The sequence below is a fragment of the Rattus norvegicus genome, chromosome 1 (genome assembly GCF_021556685.1).
Source record: "Rattus norvegicus strain SHRSP/BbbUtx chromosome 1, alternate assembly SHRSP_T2T, whole genome shotgun sequence".
Taxonomy (NCBI): Eukaryota; Metazoa; Chordata; class Mammalia; order Rodentia; family Muridae; genus Rattus; species Rattus norvegicus.
This window is the reverse complement of record NC_141534.1, coordinates 63749813-63777381: the sequence shown is the minus strand read 5'-3', so window position 1 is coordinate 63777381 and position 27569 is coordinate 63749813. Positions and strand designations below refer to the sequence as shown.

Genomic DNA, 27569 nt, shown 5'->3' with positions numbered 1-27569 from the left:
CCCCAGTGAACTAGTCTATGGGGGGAGGGCGGCAATGGGGGGAGGGTTGGGAGGGGAACACCCATAAGGAAGGGGAGGGGAGGGGAGGGGGATGTTTGCCCGGAAACCGGGAAAGGGAATAACATTCGAAATGTATATAAGAAATACTCAAGTTAATAAAAAAAAAGTGGTGTTCCTGACACAATGAGGTCCATTGTCAATGGAGGTCCTGGGACAGTGGATGTGCTTCAACAGTTGAGGTCCTCAGAATATAGAGTAGAAGATATGGAGGTCCCAGGACAGGGGAAGTGCCATATCAATGGTGCTTCGACAACTGTTGAGGTGCTGCAACAGTCGAGTTCCTTCAAACTGGAAGACTTGTGACAGTGGAGTGGCTGAGTTTTTGGAGGTACTGCAAGAGTGGAGGTACTGTGACAGTTGAGGTGCTTCATCAGTTGAGGTCCTGTAACAGTGGAGTTCCTAAGACATTTCAGGTCCTTTGACAGTGGAGTAGCAGCTGGGACAGTGGATATGCTGCTACAATGGAGGTCTTGAAAAACTTCAATTGATGCACGAGTCAGGATCTTTGACCTAGGAGGTGATGGGACAGTACAGGTGTAGGAGAACCAGTAGAGGTGTGGCGACAATAGAAATGCTATAATAGTGAAAGCCTTGCAGCACTAGAGGTCCTGTGATAGTGGAAGTGCTTTGACAGTAGACGTACTGTGACAGAGGAGGTCCTGCCAATTCTAGTTTCAGAGGAAATAGATGTCCTGAAAAGTGGAGGTCGTTCAATAGTGGGCTTCATGTGATAGTTGAGGTGCTACCACAGTGAAAGTCCAACATCAGTGGGTGGACATGCTGTGCCAGTTGAGGTAATGGAACTTGGATTTCCTGAGTTATTGGAGGTCCTGTGACTGTGGGGTCCTGGGAGAGTAGAGGTGCTGAGACACTGCTCTGTGACATTGGATGACCTTGTGACAGTTTAGGTGCAGTGACAATGAAAGTCCAGCAACAGTACACATACTGTGACAGTAGATGTCCTGAAAATTGAGGGTCCTGACAATGCAGCCGCTGTTAGTGAGAAGGTCCTATGACACTGGAGGTCCAGTGATAGTGGAGGTACTGGGACAGAAGCCACACTGGAACAGTGGATGTCCTGCTACAGTGCACATCAAAGTGCTTGTAACGATGATGATTTTTGACCACTCTAACTTCATTTCACTATGCAAGGAATTGAGTCTGAGACAAGATAGTACCTTGTCATGGTGCTATTTGAATGCCACTAGTTTTAGAGTTAAGTCTGAAGGTCTAGGCTGTGACAGAGGAGGTCCTTTGACAGTGATGGCCCTGCAAAATTGGACATCCTACAACACTGGAGCTCCTGCAACAGTGGAGGTCTTGAGACTCTAGATTTACATTGACATTGCAGGTCCTGCGGCAGTGGAATTTCTCTGCGAGCTGAGGTCCTGCAACATACTAGTTGCTGAGAGAATCAATTTTCTGCAACAGTGAAGGTCCTACAATAGTTCAGGTCCTGAAAAGTTGAGACTCTGTGAGAGTAGAATTACAGGGAAAGTGTATGTCCTGTGCCAGGAGAGGCCCTGCAATTTGGAGGCCCTGAGAATGTGGAGTTGATTTGACAACAGAGTTTCTACCACACTGGTGTTCCTGTGACAGTGTCCAACAAAGTCCTTGTATTAGAGAAGAAATAATGCCAGCCAGCAATGACCATGGAAGTGATGATGATGGTTGATCACCCCAACATCATCTCGATTCTTCAAGTAATTTAGACCAAAACAATACATCTCTTCATGGAGCTGCTTGAAGGGCAACAGCTTTACAAATACACCCAAAAGTATGGCTATCTAGAGCAAGGCAAGGCCAGCAAAATATTGTGTAAATAATAGCTGTGATGAGCTACTGCTATGGGCACACAATATTTCACAGGCACCTAAAGCCAAAGAATATTGTGTTGTACATCAATGGGAAAGTCAAAATTACCAACTTTGGCCTTAGTATCCCATTCCAATCAGGGTAAATGATGAACCAGCACTGCAGTACTTATACTTTTTGTGTTCCTGAACTCTTCTTTGGCAAATTTTATGACGTTCCAAAGAACTAAATTTGACGCTTAGGTGGAGTTTTATATTTCATGGCAGTCAGAAAGTTTCCATTTGACTCTCTCTTCATTCTAGAGTTGAGAAGACAGGTTGTAGCAGGAGTGTGTGGTGCCTCTGGTGTGGTGTCAGAAGGACCTACTTAGCCTTCTAATGACAGTCAACCCTAGATATAGGCCAAAAGTCACTGTGGTCATGATGCAACCCTAGTTCAACTAAGGCTAGACGCAGTTCCCAAATCCCTATGAGCAACTGATCCCCCTCAGGCCAGACCCTGTAAGTATAAGAGCAATGGAATATATAGGATTCCAAGTGCTGGAAACTAAGGACACTTCAACTGAACAAAATTATAACCAGACCATGGCATCCTACTTCCTTCTGCAAAGGCAGGAAGTTCACAGGCAAGACAGCACAAAATAGGCTTGGACAGTCAGCACAGTGGAGGTGTGGGGAAAAAGCAGGTGCTAAGACAGTGGATGTCCTGCTACAGTGGCCTCCAAGTCCTTGTGAGGAAGAAGCACTTATGCCATCCAATAATGACCATGGCAATGATGACAATTGTGGTTAACCACTCCAACATCATCTTCAATAATTGAGACGAAAACAAGTAGATACCTTGTCATGGAGCTGTGTGAGGTTCAATGTCTTCATAAATGTATCTGAAAGTATGGCTACATAGTGAAAGACAAGGCATGGGAAATACTTATGCAGATATTAGCAGCCTGGATCTACTGTCAGGGGCACAGAATAAATACAGGACTTCAAAACAAATAAAATGGTGGATAAGAACAATAAAGTCAAAATCATCGACATTGGCCTTAGTACCCAAGACAAACCAGAGCAAATGCTGAACCTGTACTACAGTGCTAACACTTTTGATGCCCATGAACTCTTCCTGTGTTATACTTATGATGGTCCAAAGAACCACATATGAATGTTAGTCTTACATTTTATGGTAGCTGAAAAAGTTACCTCTGTTTTAATATAGGAGCTGAAAAGACAGGTTGTGGCAGGTGTGCATCTTGACCACTGTGGGGTGTCAAGAGAGCTAGATGACCTGCTTAGCATTTAATAACAGTCAAACCCAGAAACATCAGTCATAGACATGATAATGCACCCCTGCTTCAAAGAAGATTGGGAGCGTTTCCCAAATCCCTATGAAGAAATGATACCTCTCAGGCCACACCCTGGAATTTTGGAAGTAGTACAACATGTTCCATTCAAAACACAAGACAAAGATTCTTTACATCAAAGAAAGTCTAAGCGGATCATGGCATCCAACTGCTTACTGGAAGGACAGGCAATTCTGATGGCTGGCTTCATACCCAGGCTCAGACAGTGAGTCTAGTAATGGCTCCATTCCCTACCCTTAATGATTATGCTGCTGTCCCTGTAGGACTGGACTGCAGAGGAGTGGAAACCAACCCACCATTGACACATTGGACTTGTCAACCCCATGGCCTCATTCATGCCTTTGTCCATATTCTAGTCATAGAGCTTTCAGAAGAACCACTGGGACTGGCTTTCTTCTCAGGCCACTACAGATGACCTGGACAAAACATACATGCCAGAGTGTCTTCTTCCTTCATTCAACAAGCAGCCTCAGGCCGAACAGAAGCATCAACGAGAACACAGAAAACAACCTATTATCTCTCTGTGCATGAGGAGAGGGCGAGTCTGTCCCCATCAGTGGCTGGCTAAGAGGATTCAAGGGATGGTCCAAGAAATTATCAATATCCAAAGGAAGCAGTGTTCCTGTGCTCAATCAAGCAAGAAAACTCTCCTGGGACAGGACAGTATCTCTCCTGAGAAATGAGGGCTGGAGACAGCATCCAAAAAATAAGCGGCAGGCAGGCAAGGACAGGTACCTTTGTGCTTTGTTCTACCCAGTTTGCTCTGTGTTGCTTAGCTCTGTCTCTGGTATCCATTTCTGCAAAATCGTTTCTGTCTTAACTTTTTAAGTACTGTATGATTCTTCCGCCAATTCTTCTCCCTCTTCTAGATTTCTCCTCTTCCGAACAAGGACTCAATATGACTGATGTGTACCCCAGACGTCAGAGTTGTCCTGTTACCCCATGCCTTTACCAGGACGGTATCACCACCAAAAGGAAACGGTTCCCACAAGGTGAGGTCTAGAGGCCTATGGATTCATGCAATCTTCTAGGGGCAACTGATCCTTGCACATATGGCAATTAATCACAAGCGGTTTGGAACAAATTCTTATTTTGTCAAAAGTAACATCATTCTCCATTAAGCTTCAAAATAAATAACCAGCAAAGCCTTGTAATAAGTGATAGTGGTGTTGATAAAACAGTGCAGCACACGTGACATTGTAGGTCCTTCAACAGTGGAGGCACTGAGAGACATTGTAGTTCGTGCAACAGTGGAGGCACTGAGATAGCGAAGGTCCTTTTACATTCAAGATCATGCAACAGTGGAGGTCCTGAAAGAGTGGGCGTCCTGAGACATTGGAGATGGGATTGGTACAGTGGAGGTCCTGAGACAATGCAGGTGTTGCAAGAATGGATGTCCTGCAACAGTGGAGTTCCTTGCACAGTAAAGGTCCTGCAATAGGGGTTGTCTTTAGACAGAGGAGGTCCTGCTACAGTGGAATTCCTGTGATAGCTGAAGTTTTGAGACAATGTCAGACCAGGCACAATGGAGATGCTGTGCCAGGAGAGGTTCTACACAAGTCGAGTTGGTGATAGAGTGGATGTTCTAAGGCAGTGGAGATCTGGTGACAGTGGAGGTCCTGCACCATTGGAGGTTCTGGAACAATCGAGGTCCTGAGACAGTGCAGTTGCTCGGACATTGGAGTTTATGCACCATTGTAGGTCATGTGAGAGTGGAGGTGCTGGGACAGTAAAGGTGATGGGACAATGGAGGTCCTGTGACCGTTTTGGTGCTGCGATATTGGAGATCCTTCATCAGTTGAGGTCCTGGCACATTTGAGGTCCTGAAATATTGGATGTCCTGCATTATTGGAGGTCCTCAGTCAGTGGAGATGGGCCTGGGACAGCTGAGATCTGGTAAAAATGGGGGTGTTTCCACACTACACGTCATGCAACAGTAAATGTCCTGATACAATGCAGTTGTTCCAACACTGTAGGTTCTGCAATAGTTGGTTTGCTAGAACAGTGAAAGTGGAGATCCCGCATCAACAGAGGTCCTTTGATAGGGAATGCCCTGCAACAGTGAACATCCTTCAACATTGGAGGTCCTGCAACAGTGGATGTCATGAGTCAGTGCCATTGAACTAATGGTGGAGGTCCAACAACAGAGGAATTATTGTGACAGTAGAGGTCCTGCAAAAGTCTGGCTGCTAAAAGAGTGCATGTTCTAAATTGGAGGTCCTGCAACAGTTAAGGTACTGCAACAGTCTAAGTATAGATACTGTGCATATCCTGTGCTAGTAGAGGTCTGGCACATTGGTGTTGCTCACCATGAAGTTGATGAGACACTGAAAGTCCTGCCACAGTGGAGGTCCTTATAACAGTTGAGGTCCTGCAACAGTGGAAAAGCAGTGTGAATGGATAACCTGTGCCAGTAGAGTTCCTGCAGCTTGGAGGTCCTGAGAAAGTGGAAGGGCTGAGACAATGGAGGTCTTTTGACAATGCAGGTCCTTATAACCGTGATATAGGAGGTCTTGCGACAATAGAGGTCCTTGAAACAGTTGAAGTGCTGTGACAGTGGATGTTCAGGGACAGTAGAATTCCTGTGCCAGTAGAGATCTTGCAGTTTGGAGGTACTGAGTCTGTGGAGTTTCCTGACAGCCGAGGTACTACCACAGTGGATGTCCTGTGACAAGGGAGTTCTTAGGGTAGTGCAGGTTCTGGGACAGTGGAAGTACTGCTACAATGGTTATCAAAATGCATGGAAAGAAGCAGCAAGGATGCCACCCAGACCAGACCATGGCAAATATAATGAAGATATTAATCCACCCCAAATTCATATTGCTTCACCAAGGAATTGAGTCTGAGACACGTCTATACCTTCTCATGGAGCTCTTTGAAGTTCTACAGCTTTACAAATTCATCTGAAAGTCTGTGATAGTGGAGGCCTTAGACAATGTAAGACCAGCCACAATGGAGATCCTGTTCCAGTAGAAGTTCTGCAAAAGTCTAGTTGGTGATAGAGTGGATGTCCTGAGACAGTGGAAGTCTGGTGACAGTGGAGGTCCTGCACCATTAGAGGTTCTGGATCATTCGAGGTCCTGAGACATGCAGGTGCTCAGACAATGGAGTTCCTGCAACAGTGTAGGTCCTGTGAGAGTGGAGGTGCTAGGAAAGTGAAGGTGATGGACAGTGTAGGTCCAGTGTAGGAATATTGTGTTCCTACAACATTGGAGGTCCTACAACAGTTGAGGCTCTCATACCGTGCAGTTCTTCCAAATTTGGAGGTCATGCAACTGAATAGGTCGTGGGAAAATTGAGGTTCTGGGACAGTAAGGGTGTTGGGACAATGGAGGTGCTATGTCACCTGAGGTCCTGGGACATTTGAGGTCCTGCAATATTGGAGGTCCTAAGACAGTGTAGATGACCTTGGAATAGTTGAAGTCTGGAATAAAGGGAGGCTCTGCACCAGTAAATGTCCTGAGACACTGGAGATCCTGCAGTTTGCCTGGACAGTGATGGTCCTACAAAAGTGGAGGTCCTGTGACAATGGAGGTCATGAATCGGTGCATTGGCACTGACCGTAGAGAGCCAGCAGCAGTGGACTGTCTTTGCCAGTAGAGGTCCTGCAAGATTCTAGCTGTTGTGAAAGTGGATATCCTACAACATTGGAGAGCTGGCATTAGTGAATGCCCTGAGACAATGGAGATCCTGCAGGAGTTGGTTTGCTTGGACAGTGAAGGTGCTACAAAAGTGGAAGTCTTGCGTCAGTGGAGGGGCTTGGAAAAAATGGATGTGCTGCCACACTACTGGTCCAGCAACAGTGAATATCATGAGACAGTGCATTTGCAGTGACAGTGGAGCTCCAGCAACTGTGGAATTTTTGTGCCAGTAGAGGTCCTGCAAATTCTAGCTGCTGAGAGGGTCTATGTCCTGCAACCTTGTTGGTCCTGCAACAGTTGAGGTACTGCAACAGTGTAAGTCCAGCTACAGTGGATATCCTGTTATAGTAGAGGTCCTTTAAATTGGCCTTGGTGAGACAGTGGATGTCCTGTGATAGTGGAGGTCCTATGACACTGGAGGGGCTGGAACACTGGAGGTCATGCCAAAATTGCAGTTCTTGTAATGGTTGCGGTGTTGTGACAGTGGAAATCTAGCGACAGTGGACATTCTGTAGGACAGTAGAGGTCCTACAATATAAAAGTCCTTGGACAGTGGAGGTACTGACGCACTGGAGGTCCTGTGAGAACGGAGGTTCTTATAACAGCTGTGACACTGGAAGTACAGAAAATGTAAATGTCCTCTGATAGGAGAGCTCCAACAAACTGAAGTTGCTGAGAGACAGGAGGTCCTCCAACAGCAGCGGTCCTAAGACAGTAGAGATCCTGTAACAGTGGTGAGGCTGAGACCATGGAGGTCCTTTGACAGTGGACTACTTTGTAACAATAGACGTGCTATGACAAGGGGGTTGTACAATAGTAGAGGTCCTTGTTATAGTTGAGGTATTCCAACAGTGGAAGTTTATGGACAGTGACTTCCAGTGCCCGTAAAGGTCTTGCAATTTGGAGGGTCTGAGACAGAGGAGTTGCCTGACCACAGAAGCCCTACCACAATATTGGTCCTTTTACTGTGGAGGTCTTGGGATAGTTCAGGTGCTGGGACAGTGGAAGTTCTGCTACAGGGGTTATCAAATTGCATGCAAAGAAGAAGCAATGGTGCCAGCCAAACATGACCATGGCAAATATAATGAAGTTTTTCATCCACCCCAACATCATCTTGCTTCTCCAATTGAGTCTGAGACAATTCTAATAACTTATCGTGAAACTGGTTGAAATTTTACAGCTTTACAAATACATCTGAAATTCTTTCCACCGAGAGGAGGAAGGAGCCAAGGAAATATTTAGGCAAATGTTAGCAGGCTTTATCTATGGCTATGGGCACTGTATAAGTTCACAGTGACCTGAAACCAGATTATATTCTGTTAGAGAAGAACGGAAAAGTCAAAAGCATCGACTTTGGCCTTCAACTCAAGACAAACCTGGGCAAATGCTGAACTGGCAGCATGGTGCTTACCCTATTGGTGCACCTGATCTCTTCCTAGGACAACTTTATGATGGTGCAAAAAAAAAAAAAAAAAAAAAAACAACAACGTATGGATCTTAGGAGTAGGCTTATATTTCACTGTTGTATTTGACTCTGTTGTCATACAACAGTTCAGAAGACAGGTTGTAGCAGGTGTGTACCCTGCTCACTGTGGGGTGTCAGAAGTGGCAGCTTAGCCTCTTAATAAAAGTCAATCCAAACTATGGGCTGACAGTCTCAGAGGTGATGATGTACCCCTGGTCAATGAAAACTGGAAGAAGTTCACAAATCCTTATGAAGAAGTGATCCCTCCCATGCCAGATACTCCAAAAGAGGAAGAAACTTAATATATTGAGGTTTGAGGTAAAATTTTATAGATTCATTGCATCAAAAAGGTATAACCAGAACATGGCATCCTATTGCTTAATATAACAGCAAGTTATACACAGGAATTGCTTCACAACACAGGCTCAGCAGCTTTGTCCAGTTACGGTCCCATTCTCTACCCTTGCTGATTTCCCTCTAGGACTAAATAGGAATAGAAGTGAACACAACATAGACACATTGTTCTCCTCATCTTCCAATCGCCTAGTGTATCTCTATGATCATAAGGCTAGTCAAAGGGGAAGCAAAGAGCCATTGGGCATGCCCTTCTTCTTTTCAAGACACTCCCGACAACACCCACAGTGAACAAAGCATACATACACACCAGAAGTGTCCTGTGTCTTCACTCAACAATCATCCACACTTAGAAGAGCTGTAGCAACGAGAAAACAGAGGACAACCTACTTTCCGGCTGTCTCTCAGCAGAGAGCAGGACATTCCCCAGCTGGGGATTTCCCAGAGGCATTAAAGGATGAACCAATTACAATGGGGAAATTCACTGATGAAGTTGTGTTGCTGCTTTCCTTCAAGAATGAAACATTACAAGGGGGTGGAGGAAGAGTTTTCTCCCAGAAATGAGGCCAAGGGAGATTGTCCAGAGAACACGCAGATGGCAAAACCCACGTGCCTTTGTACTTTGTCCTTCCCAGTTTGCTCTGTGCTCATTCTTCCTCTGGCTCTGTTTTCCAGTTCCCCATAATTCTTACCTTCTTATATCCTCTAAGTATTTTATGATTCTTCCCCCAACCCAAGCCTTCTCCCTCTTCTGGATTTCTTCTCTTCCCAGCAAGGACTCAATATGACTGCTGTGTAGACCACTCTAGAGCGTGGTGCAGCTGAATGAATCCATTCACCTGAAGTTTATCACACTCTAAAAACACCAGCTTCCACAAAGTGAGGTGGAGAGTGGTATGAGCTCATGAAGTCTTCCATAGGTTACTGGTCCTAGCACTCATGGCATTTATCACAAGAGCTATAGAACAAAATCTTATGCTGTCAAAAGTAGCATCACATTTCATTCAGCCTCAAATCTAATAACCAGCAATGACTTTGAAAAATTGAAATTACAGTTGCTGCAACAGTGCAGATCCTGTGAAGAGGTAGGTCCTGCGAGAGTGGAGGCATGGAATAGCGCCGGTTCTGTGACAGTGAAGGTCCTTTGAAAGTGGAGGCACTGATATCATGGCGGTCAATCTACTTACAGGGGAGCTGCTGCACAATTGAAGGTTCTGCTACAGTGGAGGTCCTGCAAAATTGGAATTGCTGATACAGGGGTATTCCTGTCACTGTAGAGATCCTGTGGCAGTGAAGTTGCAGAATCATGGGAGATCTTGCTTCAGTTGATGTCCTGAAACACTTTAGTTGGTGGTGCTATGACAGTGGAATTCCTGGGATAGTGGAGGTTATAGGACAGTGGGTGTCCTGAGATAGTTGTAGTGCTCCTACAGTGGAAGTCCTGCAATTGTAGTGTTGCTTGGACAGTCCAGTTCTTGGACAAAGGAGGTCCTGTGACACTTGAGATGCTGAGACTTTTGAGCTCCTGAACAGTAGAAGTGCTGTGATAGTTGAAGTGCTGAGACACTTGTGGTCCTGTAACAGTGGAGTTGACACACAGACAGTGGACTTCCTGAGGTAGTGGTGGTGCTTAAACAGTGGATGTCCTGTGACAGAGGAGGTCCTGCAATAGAGGAAGAACAATATATGCTGGCTGATGACCCAGAGCTTCCAGAAAATAGACCACCAACCAATATATATCAGAGGATGGCATTATTTGAAACCAATGGGATGGAAGGCCCTTGGTCCTGTGGAGATGTGATGCTCGAACATAGGAGGAGGCTGGAGTGGTGGGTTTCGAAAAGTTGGGTGAGTTTAGGAGCAGCATCATAGTGGCAAAATGGAGGGAGGAGGGAGAAGATGTAGGAGTGGGCATTTGTGGATTGGCACCTAGAACGTTGGATATCATTTGAGATGTTAAAAACAGTGGAAATGATAAGGTTTACATTGTCTGACCCAAACCTAAGGGATACTACATAAGGAACACAAAAACCCACAGGTGCTCACCAGCAATCAGATAAAATTTGGCCTTTGGCGGTCTACTCCAAAGAAACTCTTCCAAGAACACTGTTTAGTTTTTTCAAACAAAGTTTAAACCTCTTAAGTGTACTCTCAAATCTGCCCTAATTTGCATAAATCAGTCAAAACTGTTGGCTTTGTAAATACTTCTATCTTGTCCCAATAGTCACATGCTGGTCATCCCAACAACAAGATACTTGTCAAGGTGGGAGTCAATCAACATGGGATCCTTTTTCCAACTCGGCATGCAGACCCTCAGCTCACCTTCACACACACACACACACACACACACACACACACACACACACACAGAGAGAGAGAGAGAGAGAGACAGACAGACAGACAGACAGACACACAGACACAGATTCACAAACACATGCACACACACACACACACAGACACACACACCCATGAGAGAGTGATAGATCGAAAGTGAGGTAGAGAGAGAGAGAGAGAGAGAGAGAGAGAGAGAGAGAGAGAGAGAGAAAGAAAGAGAGTTCTTATCATCTACTTTCTTAATGCATATTGTGTGCTCTTTGAGTTGAGCACAGAGACTTGCACATGTAAACCAATCCTGTACACCTAGGAACATTTTCTGATCAGTATTTTCTCTTCTTTATGCAGTTCTTAAATTATCTTTAAGAGAGTGTAGGGCATTAACCTACAATGAAATCTTGGACCTAAAGGTACATTTTAATACAAAGCTTACATATCACTTACAGATGACTCTAGTAGGAAGTACATTAAGTTCAGAACCATTCAATCAGAAACCCTTAATGTATATACCCCATTCTAACTGCCTTCACTTAACCTCATGTTTGGACCACTGTTCCTAGCTGGAGGTTCCTGTTTATCTCCCAGAATAAAAGGGAGGCTCCATGCTCAAGTGGAACAGCAGATTCAAGGTGGGACTGTTGGGTGACATTACCGTGAACACCAGGGACTGCCCCACAGAGGCAGGTAGTGGCCCTTTCTTTCCTCCTGGGGAATCATTATCTACATTGTCCTGAGCAGAGTAGGATCCTCTCATTCTAGCAGATGTTCTGGATGACACAAGGAATGTGAATAGATTATGAAATCACTTTACCACATTTCTTTTTGAGGCAGAGACCCTTGAGACCCTTGGCTCAGGAGTAACAGTTCCAGATAGCAAGGTGAGGTCAGTGTGGGCCCTGTGTTGACCTATGAATAGTTATTTATGTTAATCACCAAATCTTTAAAACTTACAGCATGTGAGAGAGAAGACTCCCAGGAGTCTCAGCTAAAACTAATCAGTGAGTTTTTAAGAACAAGAACAAGTAGGAAATTTAAATTCATGTGATTGCTACAAATAAAGCATGACACTGTCATTAGATCACCTTTGTGTAAGGGCCCTGACGACATACACAACTTAAGATGTGAAGTGCTCAGCTAGCACGCTTCGTGGCATGAACCCAAGACACAGCTTCTCTGTGTCTCATCACCTCTGAAGCATGGTCCACAAACAATGGCAACAAACCTTCTCTTCCTCAGAGTTCAAAGTTACCTTTACTGTTAGTGATAGTTTCACAGTTAACTAACCTCTACTGGATAGACAAGTTTGACTAACCTTCTGTGAGCTTCTCCCAACCATGTACAGATGGTACATCCCTCTGCACATGAGGCCTGTTCCTCTAAGGCCTGCTGTTCTCCTTTCCAGATTAGAAACTGGATACCTTTCACGCCTACATTCTTAAGTCATCTATCAACTTTGGGTACATGATAAGCACAACATGACATTGGGTGCCAAATAACACTTTCCTACCTGACAATGAATATGATCCAGGGGTATCAAACATGGAAACTGGTCAGGTAAGGTCAGGTAACCCCCATGCTATCTCCATGTGGAGATGAAGATTGACACACCTTCCCAAGCAAACTTTCTCAGTTTTCTCAGCCCACACAGCAGTCCTTTGCTGAGCTTCCTTACTCCCAGTGACTGATGAGAGTACATGAGAAGATGCCTGATTTCTGGAAAGCCCTGGGCCCCATGACCCACAGTAGCAGCAGCTTCTGATCACAGGTGATTTCAGGAACTGAAAATGCCTAATGTTCCTGTGTTGATTTGAATATGCTCAGCCCAGGGAGTGGGACTATTTGCAGATGAGCCCTCATTGCATAGGTGTAGCCTTGATTGAGGAAGTGTGTCACTGTTGATGTGACCCTTATGTTCCTTGTCCTAGCTGCATGAAAATCAGTTTTCTAGTAGCGGCCTTCAGATGATGATGTAGAACACCCAGCTCCTCCTGTACCATGTCTGCCTAGATGCTGCCATGCTCCCACCTTGATGATAATGAACCAAACTGCTGAACTTGTAAGCCAAACCCAAAGCAGTGTTCTTCTTATAAGATTTGCATTGGTCATGGTGTCTGTTAATAGCAGGAAAACCCTAAGTAAGTCACTTTCTACCACAGATTACGAGGTTAATTGAGTGATGTCATCACCTGAGGAGACATGGCCTCTTATTAAGGTTCTAATCTCCTAAGTAATTGCAGGCTCTCTTCTGGCCTAGGCATTGGCTATAATATTAATCTTCCCAGTGTCTTTTTCTCTGTAAACTATACATTTTGCATTTCTATTTGCCCCATTTGCTCTTTTTCATTGAAGTCCTATAACCTCAGTATAACAGAGGCCATACTGGGCTCTCTTCAAATTTTCATCGAAGAAATTTGTTTATTACTTTTTAATTTAGCCTCAGGTAGGTTTTTAGGATGTGGGCTGAAGGAAGCCACATTTTTGTAAAAGCATCATACAAATTATACCAGGCCAGTTACAAATATTATTGCCTTCTGAATCCCCTTGTCCTGTGCTTCCACATTCTGGATAGGTCTTGGCACTCCTGACTCCCAAGCTCCTGCCAGTATACCCCATTAAACTCTTCTTAGAGCACTGGGCCACTTCTAGTTCAAAGTTGTGAATTCTTGCATATTTTCCAAAACAAGTAACAAGCACAAACTGGCATGGTCAGGTATCACACAGCTCTATTACATCCCCTTCTGCATTAGTTACCTTTGTATTTCTGTGACAGAAATGCCATGAGCACAGCAAACTATAAAACATGTAGGCGATTAGTGATCCTATTTCACAGACCACCAGTTACCATAGGTTAAGTTCCATGACTACAGGGCACGGTGGAAGGAGCAGGAAGCAGAGGACTCACATCTGGAATCACAAGTACAAAGCAGAGAGTGCACAGGGAGTGGTGCAGAGCACTAAAACCTCAAAGCCCAGCCCCACTGGCATTCTTTCTCCAGCAAGGGCACACCTCCTGAGTCTTCCCAAACAGAGTCACCAACTGGGAAAGGAGTACGCAAATGCCCGAGACAGTGGAGGATAGCTCATGCAAAATGTCATGATGATTCAGGAATTTGAATCAGTAACAGAGAGAACCTTCACTCTGGGTCAATGTGTGTTGCTGCAAAGCCAGCAAGCTGCTCTCCCTCCTCTTGAACATAAGATGTGGATTAAGTACAAATGTAAACAAGCATCTCCATGGAAAATCAACAGCCCTGTTAATCTGGTCATACTTATAGGATAAGTCCAGAGGTGCTGGATACTGAAATCACAGAAGAAGCCAACACAAACTCAAACCGTTTAGTCTATAGGAATAAAAATACCAAAGAAGCCAAAATGGGTAACGATATGGAGCAAACACTCACTCACTCAGCAGATAAAATTACACCTAGCCCTTACTCACAGACCTACTTCATAAACAGTGTACATTCTGCTGGTACCTACTCAACACAATCCTAAATGCTGCAATCAAACCAAATGGTTTCTTACTTTGTTGAGTATGACTTAAAAACACTGAAGTACTCTGAAGGAGGTTAATGGAATCTTCTCAGGGCCTGGGGAAGATGGATGAGGGAGTACAGATTAACAAAGCAACACAACCCAATTTCCCCAAGCGCAAGCAGAAACCGGCCTGATGTCAGTTGCCAATTCCTGAGGGTTTAAGAGAAGCCTACAGACTGGAAGGACTGAGGTAGGTGAGATTAAAGTACAGTTACACTGAATGCTCACTTGAGGAATGGGAAGGGTAGCAACTGGAAAGTGCTCGGTGTGTGTGTGTGTGTGTGTGTGTGTGTGTGTGTGTGTGTGTGTGTGTGTGTGTGTTCCATGCATGTGTTTCTGTGTGAGTGTGGTTGGGTTGTTGCTGTTGTGTGCTTAATTTGAGACAGAGTGTTACCACAAACTGAAGCTGTCCTAAAACTCACCCTGTACACAAGGGTGGTTTGGACAGTAAAGAGACCTTCTCTCTCATGAAAGGGGGATTAATGATGTGTAGCACAAGCTTTGTGTGAATGTAAATTTCAAAATCTGAAGATTTTATAAATCTCCTTTGGCTTGCTTTAACAATGCTGGTGATTATAGCAATACATGATACACTGAGGACAGAACAGAATATATAGTGTGAGCTTTTGAGATGGTTCAGAGGTGAAAGGAATAGCTGATGATCTGAGTTTAGTTCCAGAGGCACTGTTAATAATCAAACACAAATGTAGCCGACTTTTATCCTGTGTAAAAATCAGTCAGGGCATCCAGTCATCTAAAGTCTGGAAGCTGGGGAAGGGAACATGGAAAATGAATATCCTAGTAAGAGCACCATTGGAAGGGGAAGCCCTGGGTCCTGCTAAGACTGAACCCCCAGTGAACTAGATTGTTGGGAGGAGGGCGACAAGGGGGGCAGGATGGGGAGGAGGGAAGGGGATGTTTGCACGGAAACTGGGAAAGGGAATACTGGAAATGTATATAAAAATTACTCAAGTTAATATATATATACACTGAGGTCAACCCTAGATAGGGCATAGAGCAATCCATACATCATGGGATTCAACGGGGTGTTTTATGAAAGAGCTATTTCCCAGGAGCACACCTGTGTGTCAAGGCCTCCCTTCCAGCTAGGCCTTTGGATCTCCAGTGCTAAACACTGTCTCTTCCTTTGCAGAAGTGAAACATAATAAAAATTCACACTTCACAGTACAGTGAATAGCAGTAATCGCGAAAGGTGTAAATAGAACCGATGAGTACCAGAGTATGTGGATTGATGTTATATGAAATGTGTGTGGTTCCCGTGCAGTATCCTCTTCCATGTTCCTACATACTGAGCAACGACCCTGTACAATTTCTCTCTAGACAGAACCATCTGGAATTCACTCACTGAGGGACTTATGCCCTGGAGTGGCAGCTACAGGTAGGACTTGTGCAACCATGTCACGAAGCGAAGAGACAGAGATGCATGGATTAAATGGAGAGAAGCAGATTGGAATGGTGGAGAGGCTAACCTGCCAACAACTCCAAACCCCCAGCAGGATGACAATGGAGAACAGCGAGCAGTTTCCCAGCCAGCCTCACTCTCCATAGCCAGACTTCTTCCAGTCCTTCCATTTTCCCAAGGAAAGAAAAGTTCAAAAAGCAGGGACAGGGTAAGAAAAACTGCTCTACTCCCAGGAGCCAAGGGCAAACCCCCTGGCACCTCCCTGTCTGAGCCCATAAGCAGAGACAGCCCAGTCCTGGGATCATCTCTAGAGGCTCAGGGACCCAGGCAGATGAGCCCTTGAATCACAAAGGGTTCCACTACAGCATTCTATGGGTGTCAGTCCTGAGTCCCTGAGCCTGAGGTGCTCTGCACAGCTATTCAGAGAAGCCTTCTCCTGATCTCTGTACAAAGATCTCTGTGTTGGATGTCAGAGGAGAGTGTCCACCCAGCATGGGTTGGGGCTCTGGCCCTCTAATCTGTTGGTCCATGTTAACTTCTCCACAGAGAAAGCTTATGAGCTTTGCTGATGCATCCATTTGGCGTTTGGGGGATTCAAACTCAAGTCTCTGCCTAGTCCTGCAGCTTTGTCTCTGGTGTTTGATGATAACCTAGAGCCTTTCTGAGGACTTATGAACAGTGTCCTCTTGATGGGTCAGTTTAGAAACAGCTTTGTCTTTAAAAAAAGAAAACTATACCATCAGTTTGAGGCTAATCCTTCAGAATTCAAAGATAACGTGACACCCTGAGTGTATACATGAGGACTTTAAAGCAGGATGCAGAGTAAACATTCAAAACAGAGAACTATGGACAGCTAAACATCTTACAGGGTTTTATTTCTAACACCATAAAGTCTTTCCATAGCCCATAGAAGCCACAGTCTCAGAGTCCTTCCCAACCATGTCTTGACAGGTCCTATTGTGACCTCATGAGGAGCGATTGTGAGGCGGCCCAGCAAACACATATTAACCTGTTGCCAGGCCTGGAATTCTTTGAGTGCTTTGAGAGGAGGTGTGGAGTGGAGCCCTCTGCGACTTGGTTGTATCTAGTGAGCTGTGTGTGGTTGTGTCGAATTTTACTGTACTGTGTATATGTGTATGTATCAGTGTGTGTAAGAGAGTGTGTGTTGACAGATTGGCCTGTGTGTGAGTGCGTGTACACTTTTGCCTGTGTGTTTGTCAGTATATGTAGGAGTGTGTGAGTTTACAGGTTTGTATGTGTGTATGTGTTTGTATGTGTGTATGTCTTCTTGTGCGTATGTGTATCCCTGTGTGTATGTGTGTATGTGTCTGACATGTGTTTTTCCAGCTTTGCTTGTGTGTAAGTATGCGTGTTTTGTGTGAATCTGGGTGTTTGTAAGAGTTTGTGTGAGTATAAGTTCACTTCTGTGTAGTTCTGTGTGTGTGCCTGTGTGTGTGCCTGTGCCTGTGTGAGTGCCTGTGTGTGTATGTGTGTGTGTGTGTGTGTGTGTGTCTGTGTGTGCACGTGCCCATCCCCTTTTGCCCCTTGTATCTATATTACCTGCACCTCAGTGCAAGAGAGTGTAGAGGCCAGAAGTCACCCCGGCTGCTGTTCCTGAGGTAGGTTCTCAACCTTATTTTCAAGACAGGCTCTCTCACTGGCCTGCAGCTGCCCAAGTATCTGGGCTGGCTGACCAGTCGCTCCCAGGCATTTGGTATGCCAACCCCATAATATCAGTTTAAAGGCCTATGGAGATGGCTGGCTGCCTATTTCTTGATTGATTGATTTTTGGATGACTTCAAGAGAAAGAATTAGGTCACATATTGCCACGCCACTGGCTATTTCCTTATTGGGGTTTTGTTTTTTGTTTTATTTATTTATTTATTTACTATGGATTGCTGGTTTCATTTTTTAGTGGTTTTTATGTTCTTACATGCTATATTACTGCTTTGATTATTTACGGTTCTGCATTCGGATGATTAACTCTATCTCCATTTTCTTCTTTTTTTTTTTATTAACTTGAGTATTTCTTATATACATTTCGAGTGTTATTCCCTTTCCAGGTTTCCGGGCAAACATTCCCCTCCCCCCTCCCCTTCCTTATGGGTGTTCCCCTCCCAACCCTCCCCCCATTGCCGCCCTCCCCCCATAGACTAGTTCACTGGGGGTTCAGTCTTAGCAGGACCCAGGGCTTCCCCTTCCACTGGTGCTCTTACTAGGATATTCATTGCTACCTATGGGGTCAGAGTCCAGGGTCAGTCCATGTATAGTCTTTAGGTAGTGGCTTAGTCCCTGGAAGCTCTGGTTGCTTGGCATTGTTGTACTTTTGGGGTCTCGAGCCCCTTCAAGCTCTTCCAGTTCTTTCTCTGATTCCTTCAATAGCGGACCTATTCTCAGTTCAGTGGTTTGCTGCTGGCATTCGCCTCTATATTTGCTGTATTCTGGCTGTGTCTCTCAGGAGCGATCTACATCCGGCTCCTGTCGGTCTGCACTTCTTTGCTTCATCCATCTTGTCTAATTGGGTGGCTGTATATGTATGGGCCACATGTGGGGCAGGCTCTGAATGGGTGTTCCTTCAGTCTCTGTTTTAATCTTTGCCTCTCCCTTCCCTGCCAAGGGTATTCTTTTTCCTCATTTAAAGAAGGAGTGAAGCATTCACATTTTGATCATCCGTCTTGAGTTTCGTTTGTTCTAGGGATCTAGGGTAATTCAAGCATTTGGGCTAATAGCCACTTATCAATGAGTGCATACCATGTATGTCTTTCTGTGATTGGGATAGCTCACTCAGTATGATATTTTCCAGTTCCAACCATTTGCCTACGAATTGCATAAACTCGTTGTTTTTGATAGCTGAGTAATATTCCATTGTGTAGATGTACCACATTTTCTGTATCCATTCCTCTGTTGAAGGGCATCTGGGTTCTTTCCAGCTTCTGGCTATTATAAATAAGGCTGCGATGAACATAGTGGAGCACGTGTCTCTTTTATATTTGAGGCTTCTTTTGGGTATATGCCCAAGAGAGGTATAGCTGGAACCTCAGGCAGTTCAATGTCCAATTTTCTGAGGAACGTCCAGACTGATTTCCAGAATGGTTTTACCAGTCTGCAATCCCACCAACAATGGAGGAGTGTTCCTCTTTCTCCACATCCTCGCCAGCATCTGCTGTCACCTGAGTTTTTGATCTTAGCCAATCGCACTGGTGTGAGGTGAAATCTCAGGGTTGTTTTGATTTGCATTTCCCTTATGACTAAAGATGTTGAACATTTCTTTAGGTGTTTCTCAGCCATTCGGCATTCCTCAGCTGTGAATTCTTTGTTTAGCTCTGAATCCCATTTTTAATAGGGTTATTTGTTTCCCTGCGGTCTAATTTCTTGAGTTCTTTGTATATTTTGGATATAAGGCCTCTATCTGTTGTAGGATTGGTAAAGATCTTTTCGCAATCTGTTGGTTGCCGTTTTGTCCTAACCACAGTGTCCTTTGCCTTACAGAAGCTTTGCAGTTTTATGAGATCCCATTTGTCGATTCTTAATCTTAGAGCATGAGCCATTGGTGTTTTGTTCAGGAAATTTTTTCCAGTGCCCATGTGTTCCAGATGCTTCCCTAGTTTTTCTTCTATTAGTTTGAGTGTGTCTGGTTTGATGTGGAGGTCCTTGATCCACTTGGACTTAAGCTTTGTACAGGGTGATAAGCATGGATCGATCTGCATTCTTCTACATGTTGCCCTCCAGTTGAACCAGCACCATTTGCTGAAAATGCTATCTTTTTTCCATTGGATGGTATTGGCTCCTTTGTCAAAGTTCAAGTGACCATAGGTGTGTGGGTTCATTTCTGGGTCTTCAATTCTATTCCATTGGTCTATCTGTCTGCCTCTGTACCAATACCATGCAGTTTTTATCACTATTGCTCTGTAATACTGCTTGAGTTCAGGGATAGTGATTCCCCCTGAAGTTCTTTTATTGTTGAGGATAGCTTTAGCTATCCTGTGTTTTTTGTTATTCCAGATGAATTTGCAAATTGTTCTGTCTAACTCTTTGAAGAATTGGATTGGTATTTTGATGGGGATTGCATTGAATCTGTAGATTGCTTTTGGTAAAATGGCCATTTTTACTATATTAATCCTGCCAATCCATGAGCATGGGAGATCTTTCCATCTTCTGAGGTCTTCTTCAATTTCTTTCCTCAGTGTCTTGAAGTTCTTATTGTACAGATCTTTTACTTGCTTGGTTAAAGTCACACCGAGGTACTTTATATTATTTGGGTCTATTATGAAGGGTGTCGTTTCCCTAATTTCTTTCTCGGCTAGTTTCTCTTTTTGTAGAGGAAGGCTACTGATTTATTTGAGCTAATTTTATACCCAGCTACTTTGCTGAAGTTGTTTATCAGCTTTAGTAGTTCTCTGGTGGTACTTTTGGGATCACTTAGATATACTATCATGTCATCTGCAAATAGTTATATTTTGACCTCTTCTTTTCCGATCTGTATCCCTTTGATCTCCTTTTGTTGTCTGATTGCTCTGGCTAGAACTTCAAGAACTATATTGAATAAGTAGGGAGAGAGTGGGCAGCCTTGTCTAGTACCTGATTTTAGTGGGATTGCTTCAAGTTTCTCTCCATTTAGTTTAATGTTAGCAACTGGTTTGCTGTATATGGCTTTTACTATGTTTAGGTATGGGCCTTGAATTCCTATTCTTTCCAGGACTTTTATCATGAAGGGGTGTTGAATTTTGTCAAATGCTTTCTCAGCATCTAATGAAATGATCATGTGGTTCTGTTCTTTCAGTTTGTTTATATGATGGATCACGTTGATGGTTTTCCGTATATTAAACCATCCCTGCATGCCTGGGATGAAGCCTACTTGATCATGGTGGATGATTGTTTTGATGTGCTCTTGAATTCGGTTTGCCAGAATTTTATTGAGTATTTTTGCGTCAATATTCATAAGGGAAATTGGTCTGAAGTTCTCTTTCTTTGTTGTGTCTTTGTGTGGTTTAGGTATAAGAGTAATTGTGGCTTCGTAGAAGGAATTCGGTAGGGCTCCATCTGTTTCAATTTTGTGGAATTATCAAATTTGGATAATATTGGTATGAGGTCTTCTATGAAGGTTTGATAGAATTCTGCACTAAACCCGTCTGGACCTGGGCTCTTTTTGGTTGGGAGACCTTTAATGACTGCTTCTATTTCCTTAGGAGTTATGGGGTTGTTTAACTGGTTTATCTGTTCCTGATTTAACCTCGATACCTGGTATCTGTCTAGGAAATTGTCCATTTCCTGAAGATTTTCAAATTTTTTTGAATATAGGTTTTTATAGTAAGATCTGATGATTTTTTGAATTTCCTCCGAATCTGTAGTTATGTCTCCCTTTTCATTTCTGATTTTGTTAATTTGGACACACTCTCTGTGTCCTCTCGTTAGTCTGGCTAAGGGTTTATCTATCTTGTTGATTTTCTCAAAGAACCAACTTTTGGTTCTGTTGATTCTTTCTATGGTCCTTTTTGTTTCTACTTGGTTGATTTCATCTCTGAGTTTGATTAATTCCTGCCTTCTACTCCTCCTGGGTGTATTTGCTTCTTTTTGTTCTAGAGCTTTTAGGTGTGCTGTCAAGCTGCTGACATATGCTCTTTCCTGTTTCTTTCTGCAGGCACTCAGCGCTATGAGTTTTCCTCTTAGCACAGTTTTCATTGTGTCCCATAAGTTTGAGTATGTTGTATCTTCATTTTCATTAAATTCTAAAAAGTTTTTAATTTCTTTCTTTATTTCTTCCTTGACCAGGTTATCATTGAGTAGAGCATTGTTCAATTTCCACGTATATGTGGGCATTCTTCCCTTATTGTTATTGAAGACCAGTTTTAGGCCGTGGTGGTCCGATAGCACATATGGGATTATTTCTATCTTTCTCTACCTGTTGAGGCCCGTTTTTTGACCAATTATATGGTCAATTTTGGAGAAAGTACCATGAGGAGTTGAGAAGAAGGTATATCCTTTTGCTTTAGGATAGAATGTTCTATAAATATCCGTTAAGTCCATTTGGCTCATGACTTTTCTTAGTCTGTCTACATCACTGTTTAATTTCTGTTTCCATGATCTGTCCATTGATGAGAGTGGGGTGTTCAAATCTCCCACTTTTATTGTGTGAGGTGCAATGTGTGTTTTGAGCTTTAGTAAGGTTTCTTTTACGTATGTAGGTGCCCTTGTATTTGGGGCATAGATATTTAGGATTGAGAGTTCATCTTGGTTGATTTTTCCTTTGATGAATATGAAGTGTCCTTCCTTATCTTTTTTGATGACTTTTAGTTGGAAATTGATTTTATTTGATATTAGAATGGCTACTCCAGCTTGCTTCTTCTGACCATTTGCTTGGAAAGTTGTTTTCCAGCCTTTCACTCTGAGGTAGTGTCTGTCTTTGTCTCTGAGGTGTGTTTCCTGTAGGCAGCAGAATGCAGGGTCCTCGTTGCGTATCCAGTTTGTTAATCTATGTCTTTTTATTGGGGAGTTGAGGCCATTGATATTGAGAGATATTAAGGAATAGTGATTATTGCTTCCCGTTATATTCATATTTGGATGTGAGGTTATGTTTGTGTGCTTTCATTCTCTTTGTTTTGTTGCCAAGACGATTAGTTTCTTGCTTCTTCTAGGGTATAGCTTGCCTCCTTATGTTGGGCTTTACCATTTATTATCCTTTGTAGTGCTGGATTTGTAGAAAGATATTGTGTAAATTTGGTTTTGTCATGGAATATCTTGGTTTCTCCATCAATGTTAATTGAGAGTTTTGCTGGATACAGTAACCTGGGCTGGCATTTGTGTTCTCTTAGGGTCTGTATAACATCAGTCCAGGATCTTCTGGCCTTCATAGTTTCTGGCGAGAAGTCTGGTGTGATTCTGATAGGTCTCCCTTTATATGTTACTTGACCTTTTTCCCTCACTGCTTTTAATATTCTTTCTTTATTTTGTGCGTTTGGTGTTTTGACAATTATGTGACGGGAGGTGTTTCTTTTCTGGTCCAATCTGTTTGGAGTTCTGTAGGCTTCTTGTATGTCTATGGGTATCTCTTTTTTTAGGTTAGGGAAGTTTTCTTCTATGATTTTGTTGAAGATATTTACTGGTCCTTTGAGCTGGTAGTCTTCACTCTCTTCTATACCTATTATCCTTAGGTTTGATCTTCTCATTGAGTCCTGGATTTCCTGTATGTTTTGGACCAGTAGCTTTTTCCGCTTTACATTATCTTTGACAGTTGAGTCAATGATTTCTATGGAATCTTCTGCTCCTGAGATTCTCTCTTCCATCTCTTGTATTCTGTTGGTGAAGCTTGTATCTACAGCTCCTTGTCTCTTCTTTTGGTTTTCTATATCCAGGGTTGTTTCCATGTGTTCTTTCTTGATTGCTTCTATTTCCATTTTTAATTCCTTCAACTGTTTGATTGTGTTTTCCTGGAATTCTTTCAGGGATTTCTGTGTCTCCTCTCTATGGGCTTCTACTTGTTTATTTATGTTTTCCTGGAATTCTTTCAGGGATTTTTGTATCTCCTCTCTATTGTCTTCTACTTGTTTATTTATGTTTTCCTGGAATTCTTTCAGGGATTTTTGCGATTCTTTCAGGCATTTTTGCAATTCCTCTCTGTAGGCTTCTACTTGTTCTCTAACGGAGTTCTTCATGTCTTTCTTGAAGTCCTCCAGCATCATGATCAAATATGATTTTGAAACTAGATCTTGCTTTTCTGGTGTGTTTGGATATTCCATGTTTGTTTTGGTGGGAGAATTGGGCTCCGATGATGGCATGTAGTCTTGGTTTCTGTTGCTTGGATTCCTGCGCTTGCCTCTCGCCATCAGATTATCTCTAGTGTTACTTTGTTCTGCTATTTCTGACAGTGGCTGGACTGTCCTATAAGCCTGTGTGTCAGGAGTGCTGTAGACCTGTTTTCCTCTCTTTCAGTCAGTTATGGGGACAGAGTGTTCTGCTTTCGGGCGTGTAGTTTCTCCTCTCTACAGGTCTTCAGCTGTTCCTGTGGGCCTGTGTCTTGAGTTCACCAGGCAGCTTTCTTGCAGCAGAAAATTTGGTCTTACCTGTGGTCCCGAGTCTCAGGTTCGCTCGTGGGGTGCTGCCCAGGGGCTCTCTGCAGCGGCAGCAACCAGGAAGACCTGTGCCACCCCTTCCGGGGGCTTCAGTGCACCAGGGTTCCAGATGGTCTGTGGCTTTTTCCTCTGGCGTCCGAGATGTGTGTGCAGGGAGCAGTCTCTTCTGGTTTCCCAGGCTTGTCTGCCTCTCTGAAGGTTTAGCTCTCCCTCCCACGGGATTTGGGTGCAGAGAACTGTTTATCCTGTCTGTTTCCTTCAGGGTCCAGCGGTGTCTCTGGCAGGTGTCCTGCTGCTCCTGGGCCCTCCCCCACGGGAGCCCAGAGGCCTTATACAGTTTCCTCTTGGGCCAGGGATGTGGGCAGGGGTGAGCAGTGTTGGTGGTCTCTTCCGCTCTGCAGCCTCAGGAGTGCCCACCTGACCAGGCGGTTGGGTCTCTCTCTCACCGGGTCTGGCTATCTCCATTTTCAATGTCCTGCGGTTTCATCCTTTTACATTATTCCTGTTTCTCTATTTATTGAGTACAAGCAATCATTGGCTTAGACTTGACACAAATTTGCCCTTTGTGACACTTTGACTCTTCGGCCTTTGTTTAAGGTTTACTGTTCACTGATATTTAACTGCCTTATTCCTTGTGGTTGGTTAATTTTAATTTTCAGTATTTTGCTCTGGAGAGTTGTGGATTTTTGTGGATCACTAGGTCCTGAAATTCAATGGAGTTTTCCCTTAAGTGTTGGCTTTTTATATTTGTTTGTTTTGTCTTATACTAATTCTTTCTCCTCTCGTTTCTTTCATCTGTTTTTTTTTTTCTTCAATGAACATCTATTCATAGTTTTGACCATCTTTGGCCGCTCAATCCTATTGTAGTATGACGATTTTTATTTTCATCATTGCATTTAGTATGTGTGTGCTCTTGGCTTTCTCTTTTGGGGTTGGTTATTTGGGTGGCTTTTACTTATGACTCTTCATATTTTCCCCTTAACTTTTTCATAATTTTGCTCTATTTTTCTAGTCTAGTTTTTACTTTGTCTTTGTTTGTTTTTTTTCTTTTTCTTTTGTTTGTTTCTTTTAGGTACCACAAGTGTAATTTTAGCTCCTATATTGCTCCATCTTTTTCATTATTTGATTCCATTTTTGTTATTTTTAGGTAGCATTAGTACTGATAAAATGCCTACAGAGACTGAGGAGGAGTTACCAACCCCTACACCGGAGCCCAGTATCTCTGAGGAGGGCAACTTCCATTCCCAATACCAAGTATTGGGGACAATTGGGCAAGGGGGCAACGCCAAAGTCCTCCTGGCCCACCACCGGCTCACAGGAACCCCGGTGGCTGTCAAAGTTCTGCGAAAGGACAAGCAGTGGTTCCAGCCAGCCATGATGGAAGCAAACATAATGAGAAAGATCAACCACCCCAACATAGTGTCTCTCATACAAGTTATTGAAAAGGAAACGAGAATATACCTCATAATGGAGCTGGTGGAAGGCCAAGAACTCTACCAGTACATCAGAGAGTCAGGGCACATAGAGGAGGATGAGGCCCGGCAAATATTTGAACAGATATTGTCAGCAGTGAGCTACTGCCATGGAAAGGGGATTGTTCACCGAGACCTCAAACTGGACAATATAATGATTGATAAAAACAAAAAGGTCAAAGTCATCGACTTTGGGCTTAGCACCCAATTTCAACCTGGAAAAATGCTAAACCACCACTGCGGCACGTACTCCTTTGGTTCCCCTGAACTCCTCCTTGGCCATCGGTATGACGGGCCGAAGAATGATATGTGGATTATAGGAGTGGTCTTGTACTGTATGGTAGTGGGAAAGCTCCCATTTGATTCAGTGATCATCCAAGAACTGCAAAGACAAGTAGTGGCAGGGGTATATCCTGCTCCCTGTGGGGTTTCAAAAGAACTGGAGGACCTCCTTAGTAAATTACTGAGGGTAAATCCCAACTTTAGACCAACAGCAAGAAAGGCGATGAAACACCCTTGGTTCAAAGAACACTGGAACGGATTGATAGGTCCCTATGAAGAAATGCTTCCCCTCACACCAGACCTGGCCATTTTGGATGCCATGAAAAGCATTGGATTCCAAGCCTCTGTAGTAAAACACTCTTTAAAACAAAGAAAATATAATGAGGAAATGGCAACTTATTTCTTTCTACAAAAGCAGGCTCTCCAGGGGGATGGCTGCACAGCCCAGGCACAGCAAGTGAGTCCCGTTGCAGCACCATTCCCTAGCCTTGATCCTGCTGCTGCTTTTAGATTAGAACCAAAGAGGAGTGGAAGCCTGCCAGTCCTTGGCACCTTGCGGGTGTCATCCTCCCATGGTCACGTATCTCACTATGGCCAGAATGCTCATCCAAAAGGAGGCAAAAGATCCACTGTGGCTGGTCGTCTCAGGCCTCTACCGATGACACCTACACAGGACCACTATCACAAATGTGCCGTGAGTGTCCCATGCATTCAAACAACAAGCATCTTCACTGAGAAGAGTAGCAATAAGGAAATCAAAGAAGACAACCCACTCTCCCACAGAGCCCCACTTGAGGATAAGCCCATCCCCAGCAGGGTCCGGCACAGAGGTTTTAAGGGGTGGACCAGGAATATAGCAAATGCCCTGATAAAGCTGTGTTGCTGCATGCCAAGGAGAAAGAAACCTCGCCTGGGGCAGAACAGAATCTCCCCCCAGAAATGAGCCACAGGGAGAGTCCAGAGAACAAGCAGCAGGCATAGCCCAGGTACCTTTGTGCTTTGTCCTTTTCAGTTTGCTCTATGCTGGTCCTTCCTCTGTCTCTGGTTTCCATTTTCCCCACAATTCTTACCTTGTATCTGCTCTAAGATCTTTATGAGGTTTCCCCAACACCAAGCCTTCTCCCTCTTCTTGATTTCTTCTCCTCCCAGCAGGGACCCAATACGATTGATGAGTTCCACACTCTACAGAGTTTTCTAGTTGGCCCATCCCTTCAGATGGACTCCAGCTCCCCCTTAGGCCAATAGCACCCACAGGGTGAGGACAAGAGGTTCATGGGCTCATGGACTCCTCCAGGGGCTACTGATCTTTTCACATGTGGTCATCAATCACAAGTGCTGCAGAGCAGAGTCTTATTTTTTCAAATGTAACATCCCATTCCATTAAGCCTCAAAACTAATTAACAAGGTTTGTCATTGAATAAGTATCAACAACCTAGTTTGTGGGTTATAGTTGATGGTCAGAATCCTGCATGCATGCATATTATTTTGCATACTGGTTTTTTTTGTTCCTAAGACCTAGTGATGTATTGAATTTTATAGGTTGTAGTTCTAAATGGTTTCTTTCAAAGACCTCCACTGAGAAGTAGAAAAAAGAAGTTATAATATAGTAAGGCAAATCAAAGCCCCAAATGGTAAGCTAAGAATTCTACCTCACTGTCTTTTTTGCTTGGAATAAATTGTCTTGTCTATTTCACAGTGTCATCTGGAAATTCTTTCATGTCCTCAGTATAAACAGTAGGTGATTTCAGACACATGGCAATGGA

The 27569-nt window shown here is 43.8% G+C and overlaps 1 pseudogene; it reads left to right on the top strand.

The window, feature by feature from the left end:
• The first annotated feature begins 183 nt into the window (after positions 1–183).
• On the top strand, positions 184–26749 carry LOC148007125 (sperm motility kinase Y pseudogene; annotated as a pseudogene).
• Positions 26750–27569: the final 820 nt, after the last annotated feature.